Source organism: Haemaphysalis longicornis, unplaced genomic scaffold, assembly GCF_048455015.1.
Source record: "Haemaphysalis longicornis isolate Haplotype H1 unplaced genomic scaffold, Haemaphysalis longicornis Haplotype H1 scaffold_1, whole genome shotgun sequence".
NCBI classification, from domain to species: Eukaryota; Metazoa; Arthropoda; class Arachnida; order Ixodida; family Ixodidae; genus Haemaphysalis; species Haemaphysalis longicornis.
The window spans coordinates 3,073,584-3,086,036 of NW_027526203.1; the positions used below are offsets into that span (position 1 = coordinate 3,073,584).

Genomic DNA, 12,453 nt, shown 5'->3' on the forward strand with positions numbered 1-12,453 from the left:
CCACTTTTGCATCTTGGCGTTTCAATTGCACATGCATGGGGCTTTCCTTTTGCCAACGGTGGTCAGCGAAATTATTACCTCCATAGTTGTGATTTCCTTTTCTCGGTAGATCTTTAGCGCATCTGGGAGAGCCGAGCTCTACTGCCAACCATTCGGGAAGTGCTGTTCAGTCTCCGCGCTGCAACATTGCTGGATGTAGGGGGCGGCGTACGGCTGCCACCTTGACCCAGTCTGGTTGCCTTTGCGCAGATGCTCAAGAGCGGCGTGGTGGAATCCGTCATGTCGTGGGTGACCTTCAAGGCCGAGAAGCAGCTGGGGCAGAAGTGCTCCGCCAAGAAGCACTCCAAGCTGCGAGGGATCCCTAAGCTGGAGGACGCGAACGACGCGGGCACGCGCGATTCCGTCGACTGCACGCTCATACTCACCGAGGGGGACTCGGCCATAAGTCTGGCGGTCTCTGGCCTCTCGGTGGTGGGCCGCGACAAGTTCCGTGTCTTCCCGCTCAAGGCCAAGATCCTGAACGTTCGTGAGGCAACGCACAAGCAGATCCTCGAGAACGCCTAAATCAACAACGTCATCAAGTTAATGTGGCTCCAGGTGAGAACCAAACTTTTCTTCTTGGTTTTATCGAATTGCTCGGCCATTTCCCAGTTCTCCCTCGACAGCAATGGCTGGTGTTACAGAACACCGTAATATGACTTTCTTGGCTATGCCATATCGCACACTGCGATTTGCAACCACAAGAACGTGAAACGAAGATTTTCCTTTTCGCACTTGCTTGAACTCAGGTTAGTGACGTGTGTAGCTGAGGTGTTTATTGTCTCTGCTGAGGTTCAGATCAATTGACACCCAATTTATCCAATAGAACTGATTTGTCTTCTTTCCGTTTCAGACAAAAAGTTGATGGTAGACTGTCTTTTTCTAATGTCAGTATGGGGTTAATTTAAGTCTAGTACGAAGCTACACACTGGGCCAATGTTCGAATGAGCAAAATTTGTGTTGACAGAAATAAGAGATGATGCGGGGTTAGAGGGTAGGGGTGAGAACGGACAACAAATTCGCCTAGACGCCACGAAAGCGGTTCACCGGAACAATGAAACTGGATAGATTTTAAGCGCGAGAAAATGTGTGCTTTGTAGGGCTCTTCAGGGCACGGAAATTCATGCAGGCCGTTATCCAGGCAAGGGCTGATTGAGCTGATATTTTTTTAGCGCTTGCTGATGCCGCTTGTCGGTGTTTAAGAAACATCTTGGGCAGGTAGAGTTCAGTTCGATCTGTAGTGTGCGCGCTAAACGCGTTTTATTGCATGAAGCGCTGAATGACGTCACCATTGGGCGTTAAAATCAGAGTCGAAGTAATCACAACCAGCGTCAACATCAAAGAACGATTCGTATGCTTGTTCGAGACTAGCAGACGATGAACAAAAAATTCAGGGTCATTCATTTCCAGTCATTTTCCGCTAGTAATGATGGTCACAATTGCTTTGTTGTCGCTGTGATGATTAAAACTTAGCGATAACAAAGCCATTGTGACCATCGATCGTTACTAGCGGAAAATGACTGACAATGAATGGCCCTAAATATTTTTGTTGTTCGTCGTCTGCTAGTCTCGAACAAGCATACGAATCGTTCTTTGTTGTTTACGCTGGTTGTCACTACTTTGACTCCGGTGATGAGATAAACTCATCGGTATACTCGCAAATGCAGACACATAATTCCGTACTGTAAATAGATGCGCGTACGCCGCTGGGTGGCCTATTGGGGAAAATCGGTGTGGCATCGCGAGCCTCTAACAAGAAATGCGTAAACCACTCTTTTCGGCGCCGACACATCCACGTTGGAATCGAACTGCGACCAAGGCGGTAGTGTCATATCAGCTAACGGACGGTCTGAGGACACCTAAGCAACTTCTTAACGGTTCTGAATGGGAGATACCTAATGTCCAATTGTACACCAGCCGCGCTTTCTTTCTGCAGCGCATTCTCGTAAGGCTTCGTTCTTTTGCCGCTTGACACGATCTGCTTCGCGGTCAGCTTCCGCCTCGCACTTTCCAATAGTTTCGATCTGTCTTCTACGCGTTGCGTCTCTGCTCGTTCCCTTTCGCTACTGCCAAGTTAATACGCGTGCAATAGAACGATCCGGACTCCTAGGTAGCTTTGATGCGGGGACAACGAAAATTGTATGGAAATATAGCCTAATACAGCTCCACTCTAAAAAAAGACATTGTGCTGCTGCCTCCGCAGCAGCAGGTGCTAAGAAACTGCACCATTATCATCATGTAGCTCTGTGTTCGATTCCTTTAAAGAGCTCGGTCGGATGTCTCAAGGCTTCGCTTCTCCGGCGACGTTGCCCTTACGAGTTGGGAGTTCCGCAACCGCATTAACGCTGATACCCACAAGGCATGATGCCCGATTTTTTTTTCAGTTGTTTGTTTTACGGCTACACTATTTTTAGTAGACCCTCTCTCCCTCCCCCCCCCCTCCCCCACCGCCGAGTACATTTTCTTTGCTTACATCAATTTGATTTAAGCGACAAATTCTATGATGTATATAATGGTACATTTTAGTACCGCTGCGTGCCTAACAGTCGGAAGTCGCTGTTTATGTGTTCCGGTACCTTTCAGTCCTAATCTAAAATTCGCAGCTGCGCTTGCAAACGAGTATCGAAGTGGTGTTGGGGCCGTGAATTCAAATACCGGACAGTCGGATGCATTCGCATACAGGTTAATCTTTGAATGGCGGTCGTTGAATAATTTCTGTCCGATAGCCATCCGCTGCCCCAGTGATGAAAAAATTGACTGTTGGGCCGACCTTTAATTCGGCGAGGCTTTGCTGTGTACAGCGTTTGCCAATCGGTGACTGCTATCACGCGTGCCATATTTCACTTGCACAGCGCAGTGAATATATACAAGGCTAAATAGAAGACTGAAATGGATTTGGAGATGCATTGTGAACTTCAACCCATGTAGTTATTGGACTATTCACCGCCAATCTAGAGTACTAATTTATTTTTCAAGCGGCAGAAAAGAAAAAAAAAACGCCAGGCGCAGCTTTAGAAGGCCGCACCAACGTAATACTGTTGGCAGCAGGTTTTTAGCTGCGTACACATTCTAAATTTCGACTTTGTCCCATTTGTCGGTTAATACTGGTTTTTCGTTTGTTAGCACGGCCAGTGCAGATTGAACACGCCAGCAATTTGTTAAATTTAGCTCTGTGGTCTTGCCAGCGAGTCGCATAACCGACGTCGGCAATGCTGCGGGTAAGAGGGCGCGAGGAAAACTGCACTTCTAAAGTAGCTTGTCTGGATGAAAATACGTGTAAGTGGACCGAAAAACCAAAGAAACTGCCTACGTATTATAGACTTCAACCTGGTAGGGCTTACAAACGGTGATCCCAACTCCTTCCAGTGTTCCTTTAATGTGAACGTTTTCAAGGGAATGGAAAATGCAGTAAGTTCAGTTCTTTTTCACAGTACAAAAAGTACGACAGCGTGGATGACCTGAAAAGTCGGCGTTACGGGCGGCTTATGATCATGACCGACCAGGACCAGGACGGCTCGCACATCAAGGGCCTGCTGGTGAACTTCATCCACCACAACTGGTCCTCTTTTCTCAGGCTTCCCTTCCTCGAGGAGTTCATCACGCCCATTGTGAAGGCCAGCCGAGGAAACAGCGAGCTCTCCTTCTACTCCCTGCCGGTGTTCGAAGAGTGGAAGGCCGACACCGAGAACTGGCAGAGCTGGAAGGTCAAGAACTACAAGGGTCTTGGCACCAGCACGGCCAAGGAGGCCAAGGAATACTTCACGGACATGCTTCGCCACCGCATCCTGTGCCGGTACCAAGACATCGACGACGACCACGCCATTCAGCTTGCCTTCAGCAAGAAGATGATCGAGCAACGGAAGGACTGGCTCAGGCGCGGCATGGAAGAGCGCAAACAGCGCCGCGAAATGGGACTCCCAGAGCTTTACCTATACGGGAAAGACACGCGGAACGTCACGTTCGAGGACTTCGTCAACAACGAGCTCATTCTGTTCAGCAATATGGACAATGAGCGCTCCATACCGTCTCTCGTAGACGGTCTGAAGCCGAGCCCACGCAAGGTCCTTTTCACCTGCTTCAAACGCAATGACAAGCGTGAAATCAAGGTCGCCCAGCTCGCCGGTTCTGTGGCCGAGCACTCGGCCTACCACCACGGCGAGGTTTCGCTCATGTCCACCATCATCAACTTGGCGCAGAACTTCGTCGGCAGCAATACCATCAACCTGCTGCAACCTATTGGCCAGTTCGGCACACGTCTCCAGGGCGGCAAGGACGCTGCCAGCCCTCGATACATTTTCACCATGCTGTCCCCGCTTGCACGGCTCGTCATGCGCGCATCCGACGATCCCTTGCTCGAGTACCTGTTCGACGACAACCAGCAGATCGAGCCCGAGTACTACGTCCCAGTGCTGCCCATGGTACTCGTGAACGGGGCCGAAGGGATCAGAACCGGCTGGAGCACCAAAAGTCAAAACTACAACCTGCCTGAGATCATTGCAAATCTCCCGCGCCGCTGAAGCCCTGGTTTAAGAACTTCTGTGGCTCAATCGATCAGGTGAGTCAAGGGTGTCCCAGCCATTGAATAGTTTGTACGTTGGTTACTTTGGGGCCCCTCAGGAGCTTGTGGCAAAGAGGCGTGGCAGGTGGGCGTTCCTTCAGCACGAAAGTCCTTCTTATACGCAATAATGTTTGCAAAGTACATTACACATATTTCGCGTTCAAATCAATGGTTAAATGCATCGGTGTTGCTATTGCAATAATACTTCATGGCTGCTCATTTATCTTTACCCCCTTTCCAACTTTTTATGGCGGCGGTTCTGAGGGAACAAAATGATCATCGCAACGCCGCTGGCTGAGACCAACAATCGGTCTACGAGTCAAGCCTCAATTGTCTCCGTACGGATGAGCACATAGACGATTGGGGCACGTTTTTTGTTGAACGAAGAGAAAACATAATCGGCAAACCTCTAAACCGTTAAACTGGTGATGCGATGAACCTCAGCGATTCATCATCAGCGGCGAAGTTTCCCTTGTGAACTCCACGACTATTGAAATCACCGAACTTCCCATTCGTTGTTGGACTCAGTCGTACAAAGAAGCAGTTCTGGAGACGATGCTGCATGGTACTGAGGTTCCTCCACTCATCGCGGATTACAAAGAGTACCACACGGACACCACTGTCCGATTTGTGGTCAGTATGTCCGAGGGAAATCTCTCCAAGGCGCTCAGCGACGGACTTCACAAGGTGTTCAAGCTGCAGACCTCGCTCACTACATCGTCTATGGTCCTTTTCGATGCAGACGGAGTCCTTAAAACGTATCGAACACCCGAAGACATTATGCGCGACTTCTTCACGACACGTCTGCAAAGGTAAGCATGAACCTTTTTGTCTTAAATGCTGGCACGTTGACACTCAGTGCGAAAGTTTCGTTCTTATTTCGCGGTAGGTTTGTTATTTCACATCAGGTACAAATATGCAATATTAGAAAGGAAACATGCTCTGCAGTTTGTTGTTAAGTCGCAGTTGCTTTAGCCCTGCATATTCACTGCAGACAAATTGCTCCTCGACCCGCGTCTACACTTGTCCCAGCATTCTGCCAACTGCTGAGCATAGTGTCGCGGGTTTGACTCCCGGTCATAATATACCACTTCGTTTTAAATTCGGGAATTTCAGGCTTACCGCTACAGCTTCCCGCTCTACCGCTACAGCTTAATTATCAACAGCTTACCGCTCTATTGTACAAAGGTCACTACGGGGCTTTGTAACACGAAATTGACATCAAAATTGCGAAAAATGGGCTGCAACCGTCGCCGTGTCTGACGGGATTATTTTTGCGCACAGTGGCATGCTTCGTTATAAAGCTTAGTATATATGGACATACGTACAAATGGTCTTATCTCTTGTTAACCGACTAACAATTCTCATGTTCCGAATTTTCAGTGATGTAACCTCTTGCCACATCAGCAGTGCTGCTTCGTACAGCTGCTTTATAACAAAACCCATGCGTTCTCTACCCATAACATATCTTCGTTTATGTCCTTAGGTACGTGAAGCGGAAAGCTTACAAGGTCGGTCTCCTGACGGCCGAAGCAAAGCGGCTAGAAAACCAGGCGCGCTTCATCCTGGAGAAGATTGACAACGTGACCAAGATCGAGAACCGGCGCCCCAATGAGATGATGGAGACCCTCCGATCACGAGGCTACGATCCAGACCCCCTGGTCATCTGGAAGCAGCAGCAACAACAGCCTAACTCACCGGACTCGCAGACAGGGTCGCAGGACGAGGGGGACGGGGACACGCCCCATGACGCCGACAAGGACGGCGGCAGCGTGCACTACAATTACCTTCTTGGCATGCCTCTGTGGAGCCTCACTCGTGCGCGCAAGGAGGACCTCTTGGCCAAAAGAGACAGTAAAAGACAGGAGCTTGAGATTTTGCAACAGAAAACTCCCCAGGACCCGTGGAAAGAGGACCTGGACGTATTTTAGGCTAAGCTGGACGTGGTTGAGCAGGCGGAGCGCGACGAAGAGAGTTCGAGCAAGTCAAAAGCGGGGAAAATTGGCAAGGCCGGTCGTGCGAAGGTACCTACCTCAATCTGACGCTGTTTCCTTTTGCCGCCCATGACGGTAACTGCACGAAATATGAGGTTAAAAAGACATAAAGGTGCATCAAACAACCAGGCAGTCCTATTTTTTCTGGTTTACACAATGAGTGAATGAGCCCTGCATGCTGTAGACCTGATGTTTAAAAAGCGGCTTCAAACAACCTTTACTGTTCTCTGTAAAATATTTTTTTTCTTTGCTGGTGTATTTACTGTTCCCTTTTTAATCTTTACTCTGTGTTGTCTGCAACATTCTTCTTGTGTGGCGTCGTTTTGCGCTGGTTATTTTAATTACATACCCACTCACCCAATTTTTGCTTTTATCAAGAACCTAAACAGACTAATGTTCTTGCGTACGTCACAAGGCCCACTTATGTCATGTGTCTAATACGCCAGTAAGCTTCAATACGTGATCAGATATTAACGATATATATAGCCGTCACTGGTCGTTTAACGTTATCGATACAGGGGTGTCAGTGTTTCAGTTTAAACGGTGACAGCTGCATGCAGCCATGTTTAACAAGCTATACAGTGCGGATTGTCTGCTTTGAACAGAGACCTGAAACGTAACGCGGGCGCCACCAATTGAAATCTTTATTTATTAGTGTCATACAATAGCAATAGCACAATACGCATAGGTCGAGAATGTATCCTCTCGCCAAAAGGGGGGGGGGGTGTATCTGTTATGACACGAATGAATATCCGGTGAAACACATTACCTCCCGTGTTGAGGGACACCCGCTTTATCACCAAGCGCATCTGTAATAACTGATAGGCTATCATCTTAAGTATATGGTAGGCAATCATGGTTGGAGATCCTCCGGGTAGACGAGCGATTAGCGCAATGCCCATCGATGTCATTGAGGTCGTTTGTGCGACGTAGGATCCAGTCTCCTCCCCATGATCTCTGCTCTCGCTTGTACTACTCGATTCATCTATTGACTGGTGTTGCCTCCTGCCTTCGTTTTGAGAAATTGTTCCTGTCTGGCGCCCCCGTTTCGTCCATGGAACTTTCGTTGAAGTGAACCAATGATTCTGCGGTGTATGCTTCTTTAAACGACTGTAGAGCGTCATCGTGTTCGCGGTCAACCGTGCTCATCGTCAAGCGTGGTTCGCGAGTAAGGGTTTCCAGCTTCTCATTGGTTTCATTCAGTCTGTCGGCGCTATGCTGGAGCCTGGCTAAGAAAACAGCGGCCTCGACGTCTGTGTATCTCTCAAGAGTGGGAGTTAATTCAGCGATAAGCTTCTGATTAAGATTAAAAAGGCTCTTCTGAGCAATGCGCAGCCGATACCTCTGCCTCGACATCTCCCGGTTTCGTGGTGAGCAATGCGGGCGAGTTGATTTCCGCTCCATGGCTCACTTCGTCATGTCGCTTGACGTCCCGGGTTTTCGGCATCATGTGGAAGAATCTCCAGGGAGGGGCAAGGGAGGACACCGTTGTCGATGAAACGCCAACATATTTACACTGTGAAAAGGTCTTTATCAAAAGTTTCAATAGTAGTACGGTCTCTATTTCCGTTTGTCCGTATCTCTTGAATGCACCGTGCGGTTAACACGCTGACATTTGTTTTTAGTACTGACCTCTATTACATCAATCCTTCCTATAACATGTCATGGGAGCACGAATTTTCAAAGTGTTTCAATATTTCCTTTGTTTTTTAAAGTTAAACAACTCATGGCAGGGGTGGAGATGAGTGAGTTAAGCCTTCAAATTGAACGAAGTTGTATTTTCAAAGTTGTATTGTATTCAAATTGAACGAAGGGGCCCTGAAGACAAAATACAAGTTTGTTTTATTCGAATGATTTCGTGTTCTATAGTGCCCCCAGCGCTTGTCCGGAAGCAAATGATGCTTTTTTCACTGCGAAATTAGTCAATTTAAACTAAAATTTTGAATATGGTGCCAAAACGTGCGTTTGAACGACGTTTGCAATGCCACGGCCGCTGGATGAAAGGCGCACTGACGTGCGGCCTGACGCGTGGCGCCAAAGCGGCGTGAGTGCGCCTAGAGCCAAATTCTGCCACCACGGCACCACCGTTCCGGGACTGGTTGCGGCGAGCGAGGCCCGCGGGACGCCGGCTTTCGGGACGCTTATTTCGAAGTGTGGGCTTATCACTGGCGTTCCACGCCCTATATACCAGCACTAATGTTACGCCTGTTAAAAGACAAAGACTATTAGCGGCGGCCGAGCTCCTTTTCGTCAAGATGGAAGTTAAATTCCGTTCGCAGCAGCAGCATTACGCGCTGATAGTGTGCCTTCTGCCTCGCATTGCTGTGTTGTGTCTCACATCACTCGGCATTCTCTTTGTGACCTCATGCCCGGCAGAGATTTACGTTTTGTGTGCAGGCTGCGACTGCAGAGAATATTTTAAAATTCCGGATGAACAGAAATATTGTTTTTGTGACGGCGCTTGTTATTTATGAGTGCCAACACTTGTCATTGTTTAAGACATAACCGAACTTTTATGTAGGTTTTTACTCGTGCGCTAAACGAAACACCATAATTCGTATTATTTCACGGCACGCATGACTCGATTACACGTTGTTTAGTTATGAAGATCATAGCTATGTCGGCCCATCTTTTTTCATTTCGACAATGTATATGTACAGTTAAATCAAAAGCGATTGCAGTTTCTACCTGATATTTAATCTTGTTTTCTATAGCCTCAAAAAAAAAAAAAACTAAGGAGAGCAGTTGTGATGTCCGGGTCGACAAAAAATTTAAAAAAAAAATATTTGGTGAGCTTCGAGCTTCGGCAAGCTAAATTTTTGCCCGCACACAAAATAAAAAAACGGCATTGTACAGAAATGCTAAAAGTTGCCCAAAAATGCGTAAGCATTCAGACGTGTGCACCGCTTTTTCATTTCACCTTTTTTTTATTTTCTTTGTTATTTAAAACCAACAATCTGCATCCAGAATATCATAATTATAAATGTTCCAACAGCGTGAATTACGCATTTTTTGTGCAGATACAAGGCATTACACTTCTTGCATTACGGAGAGATTATGCTTCGGTAATCAAAAAGAAAGCTGACGTAATAATAAAGTATGTGAAAATTTCTATACACTACGAGAATTAATTCGAATTGAAGCGCAGTATGTTCGCAGAGCAAAGCTACCGCAACGTCGTTAGAGCGCCCTAATTTCAGCACACACTGGTGGCGCTCCAGGAGCCTGGCCGTTCGCTTCAGGGATGAATGCATATGGGTTCAAATCGGCGATTAAATAACGCAGGAAATGTACCTAGCACTAGTTCTCATCGCAAAGTTTCAAAAATGCGTAACAGCTAGGAGAGTGGACCGTACGCACTGTCTCTTGAACACCGAACGGTGTAGTTATTTTTCTTGATATACAACCTCTGTAACCAAGTTTTCAGTAGAGTGTTCAAAGAATTGTCGTGCCTGCGAAAATGAAACAACCCAATTTCTTCTCTATGCGCGGCAAGACATGAGCCAGTATAAGAGTATCGAAGTCCTTTGGTGCGTAATATTCAGCCCGCCCAACATGTTTTTGCAATAACAGTGTCTTTAAGGCAAGCTTTAATCCGTCGCCGGCAAATATTCGTCGCTCTCCCGTTTGTTGACAACGCGTTTCCCGTGAAATGGTGACATTTTCGAAATTGCGGATGAATGAAGTCCCACCTAATACCTGCCGCTTGAACTGTAACTAATCAACTTGCGGCTTTAAACTGTGCAACCCAGTTTACGTGCTGTGTGTGAGACGTTTTCAGGCAATTGACCCGCCACGGTGGCTCAGTGGCTAAGGCGTTGCGCTGCTGAGCACGAGGTCGCGGGTTCGATTCCCGGCTAAGGCGCCCGCTTTTCTGATGGAGGCGAAAAGCAAAAACGCCCGTGTGTACGAGATTTCGGCGCACGTTAAAGATCCCCAGGTGGTCAAAATTAATCCGGAGCCCTCCACTACGGCGCGTCTCATCGCCTGCGTTGCGTCGGCGCGTTAAACCCTACAATCAATCAATCGTTTTAAGGCTAACCGGTGGTATTATCTTTTTGTTGAATATTATCTTTTTTAACAATGTTATCGAATATGGAGCATCTTTTTAGATTGGTTAGATTGAAAGTGTATTGCCTATATCTCACTCAAGAATGATTTTAACTTCTGGCTGCTTCAGTCACGGCCGGGCGGCTGAATCGAGGGACAGACTGAAAGATATACATACATACGGACAGACAGTTTTCGCGGTTGAGTAGCCCGGGAGGGACAACCATATCTTTAAAACCCGTGCGCTGCCTGTGTCTGAGTCGGCGCAAGCGCTCGCCTACGGGGACCGCCCCATCCGTCCAGAAACGAGTCCCCGAACGCTAGCGCCACGAGGGAGTCGAGCGGCGGCAAACGTAAACACCGCCACTAACGCCCTCGCCCGTTGAATTTCGGGTGATGCGGTAGGCCGCACCTTGCGTGCGCTCTCATCCAGCGGCCGTGGCAATGCCATCATCAGAACTGCTAAACTTCGGATAGAGCGGAGACTTGCTTACTGTTAGTCAACCTAGATGGCGCCACCAGACCGCGGCAAGGCGTTTTCTGCCTTTGGTTTGTTTGTGACCGTATTTAAACCTGGCTTGTTTTTGTTCATGGAGGAAATAATCGTTTCGTGAAACATGGTGCTCGCTCGACAAATATGGTCACGTAAGACACCATCACTTGCGTTAATCGGCCAGTGTTGTCTGAGACAACCCCAAAGCCCCGCAGTGCTGTGCATCTAAACGAAGCATAGTGCGCACAGTACCAACAGCACTACGCATCGGCACTTCTATGTTTACGTGTGCTTTCGTAACTTCCACTGTTTGTCCCACCATTCTTACTTATATAAAAAGAATGTGCCCTAAATTGAAGCGCTAATAACTCATTCGGCAAGCTTATAAGTTGTCACTAATTTGCTTTTGCTTTTTCCGGCCTCCGCCAATCGCAGAGCTGGCTGGTATGACATCATAGGTTCTGTTGCGGGAAATGAGCTAGTGGGTCGCATGGCCATTCGATTTTTTCTAATTATACAGCTTATTTGAGTGAAGTTTACGTTAAAAGTTGTCAGCATGATTCTAACGAGGCAATATTTGGAATGAACCAAACTTGCATTTTGTCTTCATGGCCCCTTTAAGCGCAGAGCAAATCCGTGTGCCTCAGTCACGACACGTCATTCTGTTGGATCCGCCGGACACCACAATGGTGCGGAAGCGGTGGCGTGCTAGTCTTCAACATAACGCGCAGTGGCATAAGCTGCCGGTTCCCGAGGGGTAGCCTGAGCAATAAAACTCCAGTGGATACGACGACCGCTAAGGCTAAAAATTGCTACAGTACGCGCGATCCACCTCCAATTACTTGGGACTACTATTATATACGTTTTTGATTACAAGAATGGCCTTGCTGTAGCGAACATCTAGATGCTGTAAATACCCCGTGGAATAGGGCAACTATAAGACGTTAAAAAAGTGCACGTTTCATCTTCGTCTTACCACGTTGCTCCCAGGGGACATCCAAGAGGACTGAAACTGAACCGTCAGTGACTGGCGGGCGTATAAAACCAAAGATCGAGTGGGAACCAAAGCCCACAAAAGGTACCAGACGAAGACCGGCAAAGAAGGCTACGCCCGATGCAGACAATCGGGACGCTAAGGCGGAGCTCGATCCAGACGATGGAGAAACAGCTCAGGCCCCACCAAAAAAGAGGGTTGCAGCCGCAACGAAGGCATCGACAAGGACGAAACCTTCCAAACGAAGGGATAGCAGCAGCTCCGGGAGTGACAGCTCTCCTGTAATCGTGGACTCTAGTGATGATGAGGTGGTGCGTACTGCTTT

At 47.9% G+C, this 12,453-nt stretch overlaps 1 pseudogene; it reads left to right on the forward strand.

The window, feature by feature from the left end:
- Positions 1 to 6,639, forward strand: part of LOC144136798 (DNA topoisomerase 2-alpha-like) — a 30,665-nt pseudogene extending 24,026 nt beyond the window's left edge.
- The last annotated feature ends 5,814 nt before the right edge of the window (positions 6,640 to 12,453 follow it).